Below are 20471 nucleotides of genomic sequence, written 5' to 3'. Positions count from 1 at the left end.
AGGAACATAAACTAAAAAACAAAAAATTGGACCATTGCTTCATATAAATGGTTTTTCAAGTGAATGTGACAAGAATAAGGAGAAAAGCTGAGGCTATTAGCAAGAGGGACTGATGTGAAAGACCATGGCGCATAAGCTGGATACAGACAGAAACAAAAACTGGAGGAGGCTGAGAGATAAGGAATAAGTGTGGGAGTTTGCACACCACAGAGCCTGATAAGTTCACAGACTCAGTTACTCAGTGAGAATCTTTGATGAGGCACTAGCAAAGGGAGGAGATTCAAGTTAGAGAGTAGCAGGCTTAAACACAGGCTCTTAGAAGTCGAATACTTCCTAGGAGTGGCAAGTTCCAGGAGGGCGTGACTGAAGTGGAGTAAACATACAGAGCAAGTGGAACCAATAAAGTCAAAGTTCGGAATGGCTATCAGAGTGGGTATGGAAATGACTCGTAATAATGGCTTAAGTGGGAATGGAGAGGAAGAGTCAAGTATGGCAAGATGACTAGAAGCAAAAAAGCAAGAGGAATGATGCACTGAGGTTGCTATAGGCAGAGACAACACCTGTGCAATGGCGTGGACACCCACAAAGACACGGCAAGTTTCAGAACTGTGAGTGCTGCGGCCTTGGGCACAGGACAAAGGAGGGGAAGGGGAGTGGAGAGAATAAGGCTGCAGAGTCTTATATTCACATTTTATTACAAGGAACTTGTGAAGGTGTATTTATTTCCCAAGAGATAAACAGAACAACTAGTAGGTGTTTACAAATATACCTGTCTAACTTTTGTGGATTTAAGTGGCAGGTTATTTGACAACAGGGAAGTCCAAGGGCACTGTCATTATATCTGAATTGAAAAAGTCATAGAAAACTTTAAATAGTAGTCATTACTGTTTCCAAAATTTGCTCTCAGTCTCCAGAAACCTCCTAGGACTAGAAACTTGATGAGGAGGTGACTTTAAAATGAATAAAGATGTTTGCAGCAGGAAAAAAATAAAATAATAGAGCTCCTGGAGGAGAGAGACAGAGTTGGTCCATAATTAATATGAACATCAATCTTTTTGAAATGTCAGAATGAAAGCCTATTCTTGCTGAAATAATTTTATTCACTTGTTTCTTAAAATAGCACAGGAGGCAAAAGAAAGGGGCATCAGCAAGGAAGCGTTTTGTGAAAACAATAGTGCCCGGTTTCTTTTCATATTTCCTTGGTTGGCAAGGTCCTAGAGGTTGGGGTCAGTTTATGGTAGATTCTGGGTCAGACTGCTCCCAACCCCTACCCACCGGGAGAAGCACTTACCAGTTTGAGCAGTAGAGATATCCCCAGATACTGGTAAGTTACTTGGTTTATATGTATTACAATTTGTGCTATAAATGAAGTCATTCCAGAGGTATTTTAGCCTAAAGTATAATCTTTCCTCACCAGGCATCCTAGAAACACTCCTGAAAAATGCTAAAAATATTTCATATTACACCAACATGACCTATGCCATAATAAAGTGTTATAATTCCCTTATTGAGGCATGAACTTTAAACACACCACTTCTTTCAGTCCTTCCATCAGCCCTCCGTGGGAGACAAAAATCCCCACATAGAAGAGAGAAAAATACAGACTCAGAAAGGGTTAAAGGTCAAATAATATATTTTGGATGTAAGTTGCTGTCCCTGTGACTGCTCCCCATATGACTTTTCTACCATGTCACAGTGCCTTCTGAGCAAAAGTCACTCTGGTCATTGGCACTTTCTTAGAAAAGGTTTGGAAAGGACATGACAAATTATACCCAGTTGCTGTCACAGCAGTGACAGTGACAGTGGTTCCAGCTCAGTGGCTCCATAGTGATCAGAGATCAGACCCAAGTCCTCAAGTGAGTACAACAGATCCATGTCATCCCTCATGTCCTTTTCTGGAAGCTCACCTCTGTCACGAAGTACACCAGAACAAAACAGAGATTTCTGTCCTTCCCCAATGCTGGCAGGGGCTCAGTCCCTCAGAGAGCAGGCCAATATGCCCTGGTGATGGTCTTTATTCATGCATTTATTCAGTCAATGTGCATTTACTAAGCACTATCTATGGACTATATGATGGGCATTCAGAATACACAGGTCAATAAAACAGTGGTCCTGCCCTCAATGAGCTCACAGATCAGTGAGGGTGAAGCCATGAGGATAAATTACAAGGCAGCATGACGAGGGCAAAAACAGCTTTATGCAAACTCCACGGAAGTGGGCAAAGGGAGAGACGCAAAGATGAGAATGTACATCATAGGATCCTGGATGCATACTGTGGACCACACTGTCTTACATTTGCTGCCTTCAAGGACATTTTGTTGGGCAAAAGTGTTACCACTTTAGCTATATCCCAAACGGACAGACTCAGGGCCTTGAAGCTAATTAAGTTTTTTCAGCCATAAGTCAATCCAGGACCAAAGGAAAAATAAACAAAAATTAAAGACTTACTTTCCAAAATGTCTAAGTGATAATTTTATAAGAACATTACTGGTTTCCAGACATCAGTCTTTTCTTTCCAGATTTCTGAAGATATTTTTATCTGAAGATAACATTTTTGTCAATCGGGAGTTGTGCTTTACTGTGGGCAACAGAAATCCTGGCAAATAGAAGTAAAATAGTTTTGTTCCCATTTTTTTTCTTCACCAAAATGCGAAGTCTCCTAGCAAGCTATGGTTAGTATGGGTTCAGAGGGTCAACGAAATCTCTGTGACTCTATTTGTTTTATCCTTTTAGTCTGTGTTAGGAGAGATGCTGTTCCATAGCTGCTGCACTATTAAGAGAGCTGAGCTGAGATTTCTCCTAGGGAGAAAGAAGAGAAGAAGGGACAGGCACCAGCTCAGCCTGCCTTTCTTTTAAGGAGCTTTCCTAGAAGCCCCACCTAAATAACTTCTGCTTACATCTCAAATACCACTACTCCACTATAGTGGGTGTCTCGTGTTACAGCTCAAATATCAAACACTACTACTGGGTCACTATTCAATCTACAAGGGAGGCTGGAAATTTTATACTATATATATATATATATAATTTTTATATATGTAATATTTTCAACATACATATATGTATGTATATATGTTTAAGATATTATATAAATATGTATTTTACTGGCTGTTTTGTTGCTCCTGCCATTAGGGTTCTGTTAGTGAGAAAGGCAGGAAGAACTACTATTGAGGATGCAACTATTTGTGTCAGCCACAATCTTTAACATCATTTATTTTTAGAAAACAGTGTTGCCTTGGTGTTTTAGGAAAACATAAATCACTCTATGTTAATAAATTCTAATGCAGCAGGAAGAAAAACAAGTTAGTGTGTTCAGCTCCATCACTAGTAACACAGAAATATTTATAGCTCTAAAAACAAAGACCTGCAGACAGGAAGTTAAGGTATTGCTGATTCATTTGTACCAACTGATTCAATTTATACATTTGCATTCATTTTTTTATTCTAGCCATTGCTTAATAACTTTATGTGAATATGTTTAAGTATTGGTTCATAAACTATGTCTTTATTTTAAGAGGAATGCAAAGTGTCAAAAGGAAAGGTCTTATGTTTTTCTGCTTTGATATTTTGAGCTTAGAGAAAGAAAATATAGCATGAAGCAAAATGCAATCTGATTTGAAGTTGGTATTCTTAGCCTAGCAATTCCAGCTAGCAAAGCAATTTACTGATTTGGAATAGTACCCTTCTTAAAAGATGAAGTTGGTGTCTGTGTATGTGTATGCATATATATGTCTCTATATACATAGTTAATATATGCATACTTACACATATGTGTATTTAACATCTCAAACACATATTTTCCTCTAAAATGGGGTTTACATATTTTAGATTGTTTTATTTGTTTGTTTTACTGTTGCCAAAGAACAAAACCATTCCCTGTTACATTCATTTGTTTGTTTTATTTTCTATATTCCACATATAAGTGAAAATATATGGGAGGAGGGGCAAAACAGACAAAGGGGATGAAGAGGTACAAACTAGTAGGCATAGAATAAATAAGATACAAGGATGTAATGTATACCACTGAGAATACAACCATTATTTTATATTAACTTTAAATGGAGTATAATCTATAAAAATATCAAATTACTATGTTATATACCTGAAACTAATATAATATTGTAAATCAATTATACTTCAATAAAAAGCAAACAAACAAATAAACAAAACACTCTTTGGAGCAAATCCTCCCTTCCATCAGAAGGAGACCTCTCAATGTTTCATTAGGGAAAAACTCAAAATACTTCACTTCATTGCAAGGGGTAAGTTAGTTGATCAACTTATTTCAGTTGAAAATCGTTGACCAATTTATTAAATTCCGTATTATCTTTTTAATATCTTGGCAGTCCTAGTACTTGAATTTCTGAGTCACTATTATATTCTGGACAAATATTACTGGACATATTAAAATATATTAGTAAATCAAATGGTCTTTTTAGTTGAATGACTATTTTATCACATGGTAAAACATTTATTTGTATATATTAGGAACCAGGACCTGTGCCAGACCCTAGCAATATAGACTGGGCCTCACACCCCTGTGTCTTCAATATTGTAAACAGTGGACAGGCAATTACAATACTATGCAACAAGTTCCACGATAGAAATATGTGATCTCAAAAATGTTTTTCTGAAATATAAGTTGAGTAGAGAAGGCTGGAAGGAAATATTTAGCCATTACCAAATCCAATATCTTTATTTTACACTGGTGAATAAATACACAAATGCACTTCCATTTTTTGTGAGAATGCAATATCTCATATTTACTCAAGTGGGTAACAATAATTATTTTTCACAAAGCACCCTTTGGTGTACCTTACTAAAATACTTTTGTGAGTTACACTCATACTCTTTTTTTAAAAGGCTTTGGATTCTTATTAGTTCTTGGAAAATTTTTTAACAAAAGAAAGAATTTTTTTTTAAATTTTTGTTGGAGTATGGTTGATTTACAATGTTGCATTAGTTGTGTTAGTTTCAGGTATACAGCAAAGTGAATCAGTTATACATATATATATATATCCACTCTTTTTAAGATTCTTTTCCCATATAGGCCATTACAGAGCATTGAGTAGAGTTCCCTGTGCTATACAGTAGGTCCTTATTAGTTATCTCCTCACACTGGGCAGAAAGGCCGCCATCAAAAAATCTACAAACAATAAATGCTGGAGAGGATGTGGAGAAAAGGGAACCCGTCTACACAGTTGGTGGGAATGTAAATTAGTGCAGCCACTGTGGAGAACAGTATGGAGGTTCCTTAAAAAACTAAAAATAGAGCTACCATATGATCCTGCAATCCCACTCCTGGCATATATTTGGAGAAAATCATAATTCAAAAAGATACGTGCACCCCAATGTTCATTGCATCACTATTTATAATAGCCAGGACATGGAAGCAACCTAAATGTCCATCAAAAGAGGAATGGATAAAGAAGATGTGGTACATATATACAATCGAATATTACTCAGCCATAAAAAAGAACAAAATAATGCCATTTGCAGCAACATGGATGGACTTAGAGATTGTCATACTGAGCGAAGTAAGTCAGAGAGAAAAAGGCAAATATCACATGATATTGCTTATACATGGAATCTAAAAAACAGTGTACAAACGAACTTATCTACAAAACAGAAATAGAGTTATAGATGTAGAAAACAAACTTATAGTTACCAGGGAGTAATGGGGGGGGAGGGAAAATTGGAAGAAAGAATGCTTTTTGAAGAGATATCTTTAGTAAATCAACACAGTTTGTTGATTTCAGAAAGCTGAGACGTAAAACCTCATTTTAATTTTAAATAAAATAACACAAATAAAAAGATTTCATTCTCCTGACTTTGGAAGAGTAACTATACTCTTTATAAAGTTGACATGCAGCGTGTGAGTGTCTTGTGTGTGTGTGTGTGTGTGCGCGTGTGTGTGTATCTGTGTTCAGTGCTATGGGAAGGTGGGGTTTTTTATTTTTGATAGTTTCTTTAAATTCTTTTGAAAATATGGTACAAAAGAGATGACAAAGCTATTGATTGTCTTGGTATCTCTTGTCTAGAAAGAGCTGGGACCTCCTTCCTTGTGCAGAGACCAAATTCTAGAAATATCTTCCAATGTCTTGCAGCTGCTTCAGACTTTTATATTTAGGTTATTCAGTTAGTTTTCTATTTAAAGGGAGGCAGTATCTACAGTGGATACACGCCTAGGCTTTGGAGATGGACAGGGCCAAGCTTGGGCTGGATGATTTGGGTAGGGCGCTCATCTGTAAAATGAGGCCTTAACATTTATTTTATTAGGGTATTATGAGAATTAAAATACTTAATGTACGTGTAGTGCCTGTCCCAGTATGTAATAAATGTCCTGTGACTAGGAGATACCATTATTATAGAGCCATATAAAAACACCTTTGCACTTATTCTCCTCACATTAATTATGGTTGTTTCATTAATATAAGCTGAGGCATAGTAAAAGCAATTGCTTTCCAGTATGAGAAGGCAGAGACCATCGAAATAGGTCCCATTTCTACAATATTATTTACAAATATATCTTAAAATGTCAAGTGATTTGTTTTCTTGCCATATATATACAAATATAATAAGTTGAATAGGTAGAACTGCCAAGATATTAAATGAATGATTTAGGACTAAACAAATTGGTGAAATATTATCAAAATATTCAATTTGTTCCTTGAGAAAAGAATTGAAACATTTATGAAACTGTGTGTCTGGTCAAGCTGTCTAAAGCTTATTTTTGCTTTCTACTACCTCTTTGCAGTACAAAAAGAGAATATCCATGAGTAAACCTAATGGAATAAAGCATGAACTTTAAATAAATAAATAAGGAAAAGTATAAATTATAAATAAATAAATAAGGAAAAGTATAAATTATAACTGGAAGTTGTAAAATTCATTTAAAATATGTATTTTGAAGGAAATGAAAAAGAAATCATCCTGAGATATATTAAAATAGAGTATAAAGTTGAAATGATTGCATTATAGACTAATCTGTAGATCTTGATGGAGAAGGATAAATATTTTAGCAGTAGATCATTTTCTTCACTAAAAGTTCCTACAGAATTAAGGCACTATTCATTGAGAAATGGAAGGTTTACTAAATTATTGTAGCTGAATGACTAACAACTGGGATTTAAATTAATTTAGCTTCATGTGCTATCATTTACTGATATAAGTTATTAATGAATTAAAAAGTAAAAATTAAAAAGAATTAAGTATATATAAGAAATGTAACAAGATATAATAGCATAACTAAAAGAAACCTTTAAAAAAGAAAAACTGAGTATCTATACATCTGACTTACAATCTGGACTCTGTGCTGACCTGTGCTTCCCCAACCCATCTTTTGCTGTATTATGCTCACTTATTCACAATACTTTTATTTGTCCACTGTGCTTATTTATATACATCTGTACATCTTTTAATGAAAAGGGAAGGTATTCTCAGGGAAGATTGAGAAAATTAAATGATAGCCTTTATGGGTAGGAAGCATGTTGTTTGTTCACAACTATTTCCTAGAACCTAGCACAGCTCTTGTACATAAGTGTTCAGTAATAATTGCTGAATAAATAAATAATTGGATGAGAACAAGAATACTAGTGGCGGTTCACAGGAGCTTTGAAAGAATCAAGAATCATAGGATAATACATCTGGGAAAAATAAAGTTGAGAATTCAGTTAGTTAACTCTTTCAATTTGTATATAAAGAAACTGAAGCCCAGAACAGTGAAATGACTTGCAGATCACATATCCTGTAAGAGACAGAGGGTAAATAAATGAAAATTGAAACTTCCCTTTGATACTTTTTATATCTACCAGAACATACAAAATATAACTAAAGTTGTGATTACAGACCTGATCATTTAAGAAAAACAGTCTCTCTTCACATTTAAAGAATTTATTTAGACATTCCAAAAACTAAAGCAAAGAGGAAAGCTGGGGTAAATACATTCTACCTGCAGACCAGAAATAATTTGATCAATTTTCTGAACTTTCTACCATTGTTAGTTTTCAATATGAGATCTGGAGGTGAAACTTCTTTACCAAATAGAAGGTTAGTTGCTGGCAGAGTAGGATAGGAGCTCAGTTATCCTGGGTTCAAGTCTAATGCTTTTTCTGCCATGCCCTTACACTAACCAGAACATTTTATATTAAAACGCAAAAGTACTGGAGAGAGAAAACAGGACCCAATAGCATTACATTTTAAGAATAAGTGAAGAAAAGACTTTTATTTAAAGAAACTTACTAAAATTAATACTTCAATAGGCTATGAAAAACATAAATTTATTCAATCAGCATATCCTTATTAATCACCCACCATATGAAGACAAAATATAAGGTGCAAGAGATATAATGATGAACAGATCAGAAGGTGTCCCTGCCCTCATGAAGTTTTCAGTTTAAGGACTAAGGATCAACAATGAGACTGAGGTAGTATAATCTGCCACTCTGGGGACTGGGCCATTATAGAGTAAAAATGTGACTACCTACCTGGAATATTCTAGTTCAGTAAAATTAACTGAGGAATTGAGATTTTCTAGAAACATAAGTCAAAAAAAAAAAAGTCTGAGAGAAACTATTTTCATGTGACTAGCCTCTGGAATTTCTTTCTCAATTTTTACTTAGAAAACTCTGCAACTAAACAACCACAAATCCAAACCAGTCTTCAACCTCTAGATTAATATCAGCCTCATTAAAATGGATATAAAGCTAGCTATCTCTAAAAAGTTTAATTAAATGGAATCAATCTGCAGAAAAAATGAGATCTTCAGGGGAGATAAAGCAGTTTTAGGAATCTAAAATCAAAGCTTGCCAAATAAAGAGCCAGGTATGTGTACATACCCACCCTTTTCAAAGAGTGTTCAGATCAATTATCTTATTCAGATTTTAGGATCTGAAGTGTAACATGTTTGATATCACCCCAGGGTGGCTATGAGTGCAGTGTTTTTTTTAAACTGACCTACTGAAGAGGAAATTCTTCTGTACAAGTGACCTCATAGTAAAGTCAGTTGACCCCGCAATCTAGCAGTCCTAGTTTCCTGGGAAATATAAATAGCACAGGGAAGCGAGCCAAACGTGGGCATCACCTCCTGGTGGGACTTCATTAGATGAGTCCTGCACGCGCCTGGGAATTCCCAGACTGGCAGCATTCTTTTCCTTGAACTATATTTTCCTAAACTGCAGGGGAAGAAAGTAGGGCCATGGGGAACTGAGTCGCAAAGGGAAGGGGTGTGCTGTATCAGCATGAGATACAAGGTACCTCTAAAGGGGTAAAAGGCCAGAAGCCAAGGGTGACAGGTATAAAGCTATTGCCAGAGAGCCAGAGCCCAAGGAGAACTTAGAAAGAATGACCATTCCAGGATCCGGAATCCTGTTGTACTGCAGTGGGGAGTACTAACCGTTCTGAAGGTTGACTGTATGCCGGGGACTATGCTTATTGCTTTGTATTTCTATCTCTTCAGGTCCTCACAGCTCGATGAGTTGCCATCTATTCTGTCCCTGACAATTTAACCCAGACTCATGTGTCCAAATACCTGTACCATTCTGGACCCCTAGATGTGCCTCTACAGCATGGACTTCCTTTCCTATCATCTACCCAAATCTTAACGGAGTTGCTGCTTTTTTCTTCATATTTAAATAAAATTATTTTTTCCTTTGTAAGTCTATCTTTCCTATTTACGAGTTTTCCAAAAGTACAACTGAAATCCAAATGCCTCTCTTTTAAACAAGAGGAGAAATATAATATTTACCCAAAAGGCACATTTTACAAAAGGACTACTGTGCACATCAGTGAATATAAAACCGGAAGTAACCTTAGAAGAAGGTCAAGGCCTTGGATAATACTCCTCTACTTCTTGCCCTGCTTGGTAATCATAAAAGATCTAGTTCCTGGTATCCATAGCACAGCCAGGAAAGAAAACTCAGAGGCAGGAGCTATGGTGTCAGCTGACAGAGAAATCTATGATTCCTGGCCTGGCCGCTATTTTTACAGTTTCCATAGACATGTAAGGCTGCCTTACTTAGCAGTCAGTCCAGGCATGTGGTAGCAATTGTTCATCCAGTCACTAAAATCAAGAAAGATGTGGAAAAGTCAGCTACAAACAAAGGCTGCTATTGACCCTTAACCTGGCAACACTGTTTAGCATCACAGCAGACATGAGAGACAAAAGGGAATTAAGAACAAAGAATCACCAAATAACATAAAAGGTCCCAGGGGATAGTATACTTCCAGTTCTCTTATCTAGTTGGTTCTTCGTATTAAGACCATTTTACTGATTAAAAAGGCTATCTCCTGCTAAAATAATGAAAAAGGGGAATATGCGCCTGTTGTTTATAATGACAGCATCACAACCCTGTGTGTGTGTGTACCCTAGGTGCACACCTGTGTATGAAACTGTGTCTCTGTGTGTCTGTGCATGTAAATGACTGTACACAAACATACACTAAGTGCTTGAGACAAGCTTTGTGGGTTGTCACTAGAGAAGTTAGCTGGAATAACAAGAACACCTCAGACATACACATATTTGCCTCATATTTAAACTTGAGATCCCTTGCTCTATCCCCTTGTTTAATGACTTCCTCAGCCTCCTCTGCTTTGGGGATCCGGAACATTCACCTCCTAGAATAAGGGCTCTGGTTGTTCCCTTTGCCTTCTCTCTATTCCTCCCTCCAATCCTCCGATCACCTAAAGGAGTTGCAAAATATTCCTAGAGGAAGGGGCTTTTTTTTTCCCAGACCCTGAAGAGGTTTGAGGTGAGCAGGCTAGAATATCAGGATTTACTGACCATAACACAGACTTCCTCTTGGTCTTGCCTGTGGGTTTTAAAAGTAAATTGCCTGCTTCTCTAGAAGTCAAACCTTGCCTTATCCATTTTAAACCATGCATATTCACTATCTACACAAATGCTGCCCTGAAGATATTATGGTTCCTGGTACTTTTAATTAAGAATCTCAATCTCTCACAAGTCTAACCAGACTCAGCAGCATCTGCAAAGAGAAAGTGAGAAAGAGTGGCAACACATTGCTCCAAGCTGATGGCAGAGAGTGAAATTATTATTAATGGGAAATTGAATTTTGGCTCCAGTTAAGCCTGAAACATTAAACATTTCTCTAATGTTTCTCTCTGTGGTAGTAAATTGACTGCAAATTATGAATTTGTTAATGGTAGACGTAATGAGCCATTCAGCTGTAGCCCCAGCACCTTCTTAGCTCAAATTTCCTCTTCCATTGTTTATTTGTTATTTTAAGACTTCGGGTGTTAGAAACAAGACAACTCCTCTTAACCAAACTTGTCCCCTGTAAAATTTGCTAAGAATCCAAGCTAAGTGAATCATCATTTAGTGTCATTTTTCTCAAAGTTTCAATTTAACTTTTATACTAGTTTTGAAAAGTGCTATTGATATTTACTGGTGTGTCTCGTTGGTTATAAACATGAAATTTTTATTTTCCAAAAACTACTTCCCAACTGTGCTGTGTCACTCCCCTTTCCTGATGGGAAATATCTCCCTTAATGAGATCTTGGTCTGATTTCTTGACTTGTCAGTCATTTTAAGTTATTAGAAGAGTCTTATTCTGGTACAAAGGACTTCATTTTAAATGATCATCTCAATCCTGACCACAGCTCTTCCTTTCTCCTTCCTCAGCACAGGATAGAACTGCGACTTAATATGTGGTAGATGGAGGGGATGGGGTAGTAGGGGGTCAACCTAGCTTACAGACTTCCTGTCATTACTCCTTCTAGACGATGGTTTCTCAGATGTTGCACGTGGTGAGGAAGGACAGGATGAGGGCAGGTATACTTCTCTTACTTGATTGGAGAGATTAAAATCCCTTCTTTTTTGGTTGCCGCTGCTTCTCGTGCTACCTCTATGGCCATCAATGCGCTTTGGGTGATTTTCTTTTGGGGTATATGAGTGAACTTTTCGGAGGGCTCTTTCCACTGCACTGATGTAGAAGATCCCATTCTGGTCTGTCCTCCCCCATCCTTTCCTCATTCCCCTCTATGACAGCCCACGCCTTAGCCTCTTGCTGCCAGAGTTCCTCACCCAGCAGGCAGTCATCTTGGATGGGATTATGGCTGATAGTTCAAACCCCAAGTATTTTACAGTCTTCACTAAGCTCTTAGGAAATTTACATGTTCTTCTCAGCACAAATGCTTTGCCTCACCACCTTTTTCAGTCTCTTGGTCGCTAGCTCCTTTGGATTGCTTAGGCTACACAAAGGATAATAGGTAGGCCACAAGCAAAGCAGTCACGCAAGAAAGGGAGTGAAATGACAGTGTCTGCATCTCACAGGTCTCCACATCCTTTTGAGTGATTCTCTTGAAAGTCATCCCTTCCACTGACTTGTAGAAAGAGAAGCACTTTCCTCCTGGGAAATAGCATCCTTCAAAAGGCAGGGTTTCTTCCTCCTGGTTTAGCCCTATATTGCTTGGGAGGTAGACATATCACAGGCATTATGATGATTAGCTCAATTCTAATGTCTGTTAGTAAATCCTACAGGGAAATGTCTGGCCCCAAATGGTGACAGTGAGGTAAACCTAAAATGAGAAGTTTTTAGCACCCTTCATTCTCATTTTACATCCCAACTGTGAGTCTGATACGATAGGGAAAAAACTTAATTGATATCATCTTGTAAATAAATTGTAACCTCACAGTTCTGTTCCCTTGCTGTTGAGAAAAATCCTGGTCCCAAAGTTGACTAACCTTAACTTGAATTCAGATCTTCATCTGGTGTCCTCACACACATATTCTTTATGTCATCCATGGTTGCTCCATCACCTACCTTGGGATGGAAATACTGAAGCACTGATAAATTCCCATGGTTTCTTTTTGAAGTTCAAACCTGTCTTCAAATACCCCTAATTGCCACATTCCTCAGAATCTTTTTTTTTTATCGAGAGATGAATTATCAATCTTCCCTTTATGGACTAACAGAGTGGGAGCCCCAGTTACTGCTGTCTGATTCTTCCACTTTTTCCTGACCTTCGCTCATATCTTTGGCTTCTTCTACTATGTGGTGATAATTCAGAGATTTTACCATACCCTACTGTTGGTGCTGATTCTCTAAACTATTTAGGACAGTATTCGAGCAACGTGTCTCAGTTTGACTCAAAAAGCAAGTCTCAAGCTTAGCATATAGACTAAAGTTTTCCTCAAATATCTGCTACCGTGACCATGCCACAAGTGACAGAATTTATCAACCAGAAAATCCTATGCCATACTAGCTCCATTATTCTAGGAATCATAGAGAAAGTAGATTGTATAAACATAATTGAAGGATTAACCCCAAACCAAGTATTCCTTTTTACTGAATTAGACTCTGCCTTTTCAATTTAAGTTAAAGTGGATTTAATTTTATTTTATTCAACAAATATTAATAAACACACTTCCTGACCTTGAGAAGCTCATCATGGGTAGGATGTGCAAATATCTACCCAAGTAGTTCCAATACAGGGCAGATGGGATTATAGTAGTGGCAAGCAGGAGAAGAAGGAGTTGATTCTGACTAAAGAATCAGGGGAAGCTACATGGAGGAAGTTGCAGTGGAGTTGGATCTTGGATGGTGAGCAAGGTGTCTAGTGCAAAGGGAAGGGAAGGGCAGCTTAAGTGAAGGGAAAGGCTGAACAAAGATTCATGAAACAGAGAGCTCAGGATGTGTTTAGGAAAGAGTAATTCGTCTGGTGGGTCACAGGGCTGAGACCCTAGGAAAAGTAAAAAAGATAATATAGAGGAGGGGTATCTTAGACACCATATTTATTTTGGATTTGATTATAGGAGCAAAAAGGATTCAGTGAAGATTCCTAGAGAAGGAGGAGGTACGATGAGACACAGTTTTAAGAAATTCATATGTGTCAACACATTCAAGCAGGACAACACCACGATGGATAATTACTGTTATTATTCCTAGTGTACAAATAAGGAAACAGACTCTAAGGGATTATTTGCCAAGGGTTACATGGCTATCAAGTGGCCAAGACTGAACTTGAACCCAGGCAGTCAGACTGCAAAATCCATTATGTTTAACTATTGATACTATGCACATATCCTTTAAGTCCAGGTTTTAGGAAAGGATCTGATATCAGGGCTGCAGGACTTCAGGAGAGGGTGAAGTAAATGTGGACCACAGTGGGGAATGCGGGCAAGAAAGACTTCCTGGAGGCAGAGAGACAGACGTGGAGGCGTGGCAGGAGGCTCAGTACTCTTTCTGGTATGCCATTGCCAAGAGCGCTGGCTACCATAGAAGCTGGGTAAAAGTGGTATGGTGCTTCAGACAAGGAAGAAATTGTTTCCATCACAGCAATCAAGCAAAGGGATGTACTCACAAGCTGAGTACGATTGCATCTACTTACCTGTCTTATGCATCGCTGGCTTCCTACTTGGCACAGAACGGTGTCAAGCACAAAGCAGGTATTCAATAATTAAATGAATGACAGCATGAATAAATAAATGAATTAATGATGAACTTAAGAGAGTTAGACTCACAGGTGTAATATGGAAATATATTTCCTCTCTGTACACTTCTCCATTCTCCCTGGGCATAATCACTCCCCATCTGAGCTGTTTATAAATGATTCTCTGGCAGTGTATATCTCATTAAACCTACCCTCGCTGGAAGTCTGTTTTCTTGACTCTAAGCCTTATTTCTGTCTGTAAGGCAGTAGAGAAGGTAGAAGAGGTATATAATGGGCCTTGGAATCAAACAGACCTGGGCTTGACTCCTGCTGCATGATCTTGGACGAGATGCCTCGGCTATTTCTCCATCCGTAAAAAAGGGTGAAGATGGATCTTGTAAGTAAATATCCTTAATATAGATGTATATTTAGTCCATTTTTATCTAATAAAAGGCTAGGATTAGGCACATACAACACAGCTGCTGAGTGTATGTTCCTAAATATAGGAAGAAAGGCAATACTCAAAGGTAAAACCTAACCACTGCCAAACCAGAAAACCACCATTTGCTTGGCATAAAGGAAAACTGATGTAAGGATAGAATTTTACTATTAAACTTTCATTCTCAAAGTACATGGCTAAGTAGAATGATGTTTTGCACTCATCCTATTATGCTGTGAAAGCCACTACTTTATGTGGCAGAGCCAGTTTGAAACTTGATGATTCAAGGGAATTTCACATCTGGGTGTGGAAATGACCTCTGTGTAATGAATGATTCTGACAACTGTATTTTTGGCCCTTCCAAGTCAGGAAATCATGCCTCTGCTAGGGTGTGTTTGTGAAAAAAGAAATTCTGATTAAATTAGCCATTGAGCTTGCATTTCCTGGAACTCTTGTAATATGCAACAATGACAATAGCAAAAACACTGCCAACATCTGCCATCTATTAAACATCTTCTTGATGCCAAATTCTATAAAAGACACTTCTTATATGATTCCATTTCATCATCACAACAACCTTGTACCATCTGCCACTTAGAACTAAAAATACTGAGTCTTGGAAAAATTAAATAATGTGGCTGAGGTCATCTGCCAGTAATTGCCTGGGTTAGGATTTGTGTCCATAGCTGTGATTTAAAAGTCATTTTCTCATCATACCTTTGATAGCTCAGGACCTAGTCTCACCATCCTTCAATCCTACAAATTTATCAACAAAGAGGACAGAACCAGGGTCATTATGGGTGAATTTGGGGGTCACTTCCTTCTGCCCCAGGTTACTTCTTTTTAAAATTCCTAAGATGCTGACACGTAAATTATTTCAGGGATAAAATATGGTCCATTTCTTAGTATTCAGAAGTACATTAGAATTAGTGTTGGGAGACTTGAGTTCAAATTTAGTAACCGTCTCTTAGTACTCCGTTCATAGAACATGTCACCTCCTCTCCTGATTTTCTTGTACATAGAAGAGAATAATACCACCTTCACAGAATATATAAGCAGAGCAAATGAAGAACTGGATTTTGTAAGTAAAGGTCTATACAGATGTAAATTGTTCTTTTATAACTCCACAGGGCAGACTATTCTTTGCCCAGATCTTCAAGTGAGTCCAAGACAACCTTCTGTGTCCTGACCATATAGATGTTAAGTAATAGATGATTTTTCACAGGACCCTCAGAGGATAGTCTCAACATCCCCAAAATTACATTTCTTTACACATATTAACTAACCTCTGCCCTACCCTTCGGCTACCATAGCCCGCAGGAGCTGGGCCACCAAGCCTACCCTCCTTGGAGAACCTCGTTGTCATAGAAAGGGTCCTTCGCACCCCTGCAGTGCCTGGCATAAACTGCTCCAAGAATGGTAGCACATGAGTGGCTGGCTCAGTAATCATCAGGAAAGCATCCTGGGTACCATGACTGCATGGCTTATGCTGCAGTCTTGGAAGGGAGAAGAGATGTTCAACATTTTCTACTAAATTACCTTGCTGGGAACTGAAACTCTGTAACCAATCTCCAATCTTCACTTTGCTGACCTTTCCCAAGTTTCATCTTTTCTCCTCAGCCTTATTTTTCAACGTTGGACTCTCTTTGGTGGCTAAACTCTTAATTAAAAAGATGTAAAACTGCCCTTGCTAGAAAATATTCTAAATGCTTAATATTCTCTTTTGGGTCCTCTGTGGCAGAGCTGAGGTTTGTTTTCTAAAAAAGAGAAAACTGTGAGAGAAAATAAGCAACTTACTCAAGGCCACTTGCTAAATCACTGTCACAGTAAGATCTGAAGCAGTGATTCTCATTGGGCTTCACATTTGAATCATCTTGAGTCTTCTTAAATCTTAATGCTCAGGCATACACTCCAGAACAATTACATCCAAATCTCTCAGTACAGAACTGGGAATCACTATTTTTTAAGTTCCCAATGTGATTCTAATGTACACCCAAGTTTTAGGACCATTGACTTGAACAAATGTTTCTCAAACTTTAATGTGCAAAGACATCACCTGAGGATTATGTTAAAATGAAGACTCTGATTCAGTAGGATGAAGGTGGGCAAGGGCTGAGATCCTATATTTCTAACAAGTCCTAGGGGATGTCAGTGCTACTGGTCTAAAGACCACACTTAGAACAGCAAAGATCAAAATAAGGAGCAGCTCTCAAATTTTACTCCACATTTGAATCAATTAGGGAGTTTTGAAACTCTGGGTGTGTGGACTGGACCCCATACCAACTAAATCAGACTCTCCAGGGATGGCACTCAGATATCAGCCCTTTTTTAAACTTATCCAGTGATTCCAATGTGCAGCACATCTGTGAAACAGTGACTGAGGAATCCAGATCTCACTAATACCACATCTAGTTTCATACAGAGGGTGGGAAGGATGAGCACAGAGAATTCTAATTCACAAAGCAAGTTTGTTTTAGAAGGAAAGTCAAGTCATGCCATGTATGAAAGGATCAAATGAACACAGAGCATATTTCACTTGGAGGAGAGTAGACCCATGGTGTGTGTGCAAGGAAAGAGAGCTTTATAATCTCTGCCTTTATATACTTGGAATTGTTGGAAGGAAGAGGCAGTAGACTTGGACTCTATAATTTCAAAAGCTAGGTCTCAGATCAGTAGGAGAAGTTCCAGGGAAACAAGGTTAAGCTAAATATACAGAAATTCTGCCTACGAATTAGCTGTCCAAAAATAGAAAGTTTGACTTATAAAGTTGCACATATTCCTACATCATGGAAAAGGTTGGGCAGGGAAGAATCCTTCATTACTCCTTTTATTCCTCCACACCTTCCCACCCCGCCTCTGGTCCTGGTCAACATCTAATCCATTAGTCAATCTTGCCAGGCCTACTTTGGATCTATATACCTGATGCATCTACACCTGTTATAACTCTCCTCATAGAACCACCATCATTTCTTGCCTTGAATACTGGGGTAGCCCCTCAACCAGAATAGCCTCATAAATGGAATATCCCCCCAATTGGAACAGCCTCCCGAATAGGCTCCTAACTGGAATAACCTCTTAACTGGAATAGCCTCCTAACTGGAATAGGCCCCCAATAGGAATAGCCTGTAAACACTAAATTTGCAAATTGAAAAGTAACCCTGATGGTGACTGTTTCCAGAAGCCTGGCCCTCAGGCATCCCTAAATCTCAATGCACACATGCCCACCACCCTTGCATCTTACTCTATCTGGCATCCATTGTTGAGTGACTTCTAGTTGTGTTTTCTCGAGATGGTCATTCCTCTGTGCACACTCAGGTCCTGGTTTCCTCAACGCAGGAAATTATGTTTGTCATTTTGTTTTCAACTATCAAGAAGCTTTCATCTAAACCTCTTTTTAGCGAGGGTTGTTTTCTGCTCATCTTATAAGAAAAATGCAAATGTTCTCTCTGCATTATTTCTGTGCAGACACCATCTCTTTGTGTCTGAAACTGCAGCTGCATTTTACCACTTTTCTAGCAGAGCCCTGGCTCACAATCCCAGCTGTTGCCTTCCACACGCTGGTTCTTTGGACTCTGCAATGCAGTGGAAGCTGTTTCTGTAATTGAACAGCTTCTGGTCTGTCCTGTTCTCACTGGACTATTAGGCTATCCTCTGCAGAGAAGCTGCTGGTGACACTGTTCCATTTCTAAGGTCTCTAGAAATATGTGCAGCAAATAGTATTTCTTTGGTTTAACAATTAACAGAGAGACAAGAACTTCAAAAGGTTGCATTTTATCTCTTGTATTCAAACATCTGTATTTGGAGACCTTAGCCAAGGCTATGCTTGAGGATGTTTATGTCCCCTTGCACAGCTCACCCTGGATTCATCTTATCTCACATCAAATCTCTGCACTGAAGGACAAGAAGAATCTAAAATAATAAATTTGAAAAATTAATCTAAATTCTCACCTTGATAAAGTGGTTTTTCTCTCACCCAGAGATTTAAAATGTTATAGTTAATACTGATCTATTACAAATAATGGAAAGACATAATTTGCCTTCCCTTAATTTTAGGGGAAGTAGAAAGGGGTTTGGAATCAGACATACTTGGATTTAGATCACAGCTCTGCTGCTTGCCAACCCTGTGACCTTGAGCATAATACTTAATCTCTCTGAGCCAAGGATTCTATATCACAGTAAGGGACTAATACAGCTCCAAGGGACACTTTAAAGCCTCCATAAGGCTCTGGGGATCTGGCAGACATCAATAGACAAGAGTGGCTTCTGCAGCTGTAATTATTAGTGGTGGCAGGCTTTAGTGATACGGGTAGTGGTGGTGGTGGCAGTAGCATACAAGTATTTCATGTGCAGCTACTCAGATAAGTGACTATGGACCTGGGATTTAAATTGACTTAAAAACTAAAAGTGTCCTGGTATATATACAATAGATGTAGATAATCAATCAACAAGGAACAGTAATTAGCAAATTCCTGAACCATGGCTCTGCGTGCAGGGCCAACAGAAAGAACAATCACCTGTTGGCTCAGGAGGCCACATCAATAGGTGACAGTATTGGCTGAAGTGGCCCTTGTCTGAGCACAAGCACTTCTATGTCTCAGCCTGGGGCAGGACAGAGCGCAGGATGGGGTGGTGGCCTAGGCAGGACCTCAGAAGTCCTGAATCAGGATCTCTGAGGTTGGAACTCTGCAGTCTGATGGCTTCTTCACGTGATTCCTATGCACACTCACTTTTTTTTTTTTAAACATCTTTATTGGAGTATAATTGCTTTACAATGGTGTGTTAATTTCTGCTTTATAACAAAGTGAATCAGTGATATATGTATATGTATCCCCATATCTCCTCCCTCTTGCATCTGCCTCCCTCCCTCCGTATTCCACCCCTCTAGGTGGTCAAAAAGCACCAAGCTGATCTCCCTGTGTTGTGTGGCTTCTTCCCACTAGCTAGCTATTTTACATTTGGTAGTGTATATATGTCCATGACACTCTCTCACTTCGTCCCAGCTTACCTTTCCCCCTCCCCGTGTCCTCAAGTCTATTCTCTATGTCTGCGTCTTTATTCCTGTCCTGCCCCTAGGTTCGTCAGAACCTTTTTTTTTTTTTTTAGATTCCATATATATGTGTTAGCATACGGTATTTGTTTTTCTCTTTCTGACTTACTTCACTCTGTATGACAGTCTCTAGGTCCATCCACCTCACTGCAAATAACTCAATTTCATTTCTTTTTATGGCTGAGTACTATTCCACTGTATATATGTGCCACATCTTCTTTATCCATTCATCTGTCAATGGACACTTAGGTTGCTTCCATGTCCTGGCTATTGTAAATAGAGCTGCAATGAACATTTTGGTACATGACTCTTTTTGAATTATGGTTTTCTCGGGGTATATGCCCAGTAGTGGGATTGCTGTATATCATATGGTAGTTCTATTTTTACTTTTTTAAGGCACCTCCATACTGTTCTCCATAGTGGCTGTATCAATTTACATTCCCACCAACAGTGCAGGAGGGTTTCCTTTTCTCCACACCCTCTCCAGCATTTATTGTTTGTAGATTTTTTGATGATGGCCATTCTGACCAGTGTGAGGTGATACCTCATTGTAGTTTTGATTTGCATTTCTCTAATGATTAGTGATGTTGAGCATCC

At 38.4% G+C, this 20471-nt stretch overlaps 1 long non-coding RNA gene across 2 annotated transcripts in view; it reads right to left on the bottom strand.

The window, feature by feature from the left end:
• Positions 1–20206, bottom strand: part of LOC309612276 — a 271326-nt gene extending 251120 nt beyond the window's left edge. For both annotated transcript variants that reach the window (XR_014235078.1, XR_014235079.1), the window contains exon 1: positions 14703–20206. This is a non-coding gene — a long non-coding RNA (uncharacterized lncRNA). The remainder of the gene's footprint in view (positions 1–14702) is intronic.
• Positions 20207–20471: the final 265 nt, after the last annotated feature.

The sequence above is a fragment of the Balaenoptera borealis genome (genome assembly GCF_965194805.1).
Source record: "Balaenoptera borealis genome assembly, chromosome: 15".
Taxonomy (NCBI): domain Eukaryota; kingdom Metazoa; phylum Chordata; class Mammalia; order Artiodactyla; family Balaenopteridae; genus Balaenoptera; species Balaenoptera borealis.
The sequence above is the reverse complement of the archived record's forward strand: the minus strand, read 5'-3'. Positions and strand labels throughout refer to the sequence as shown.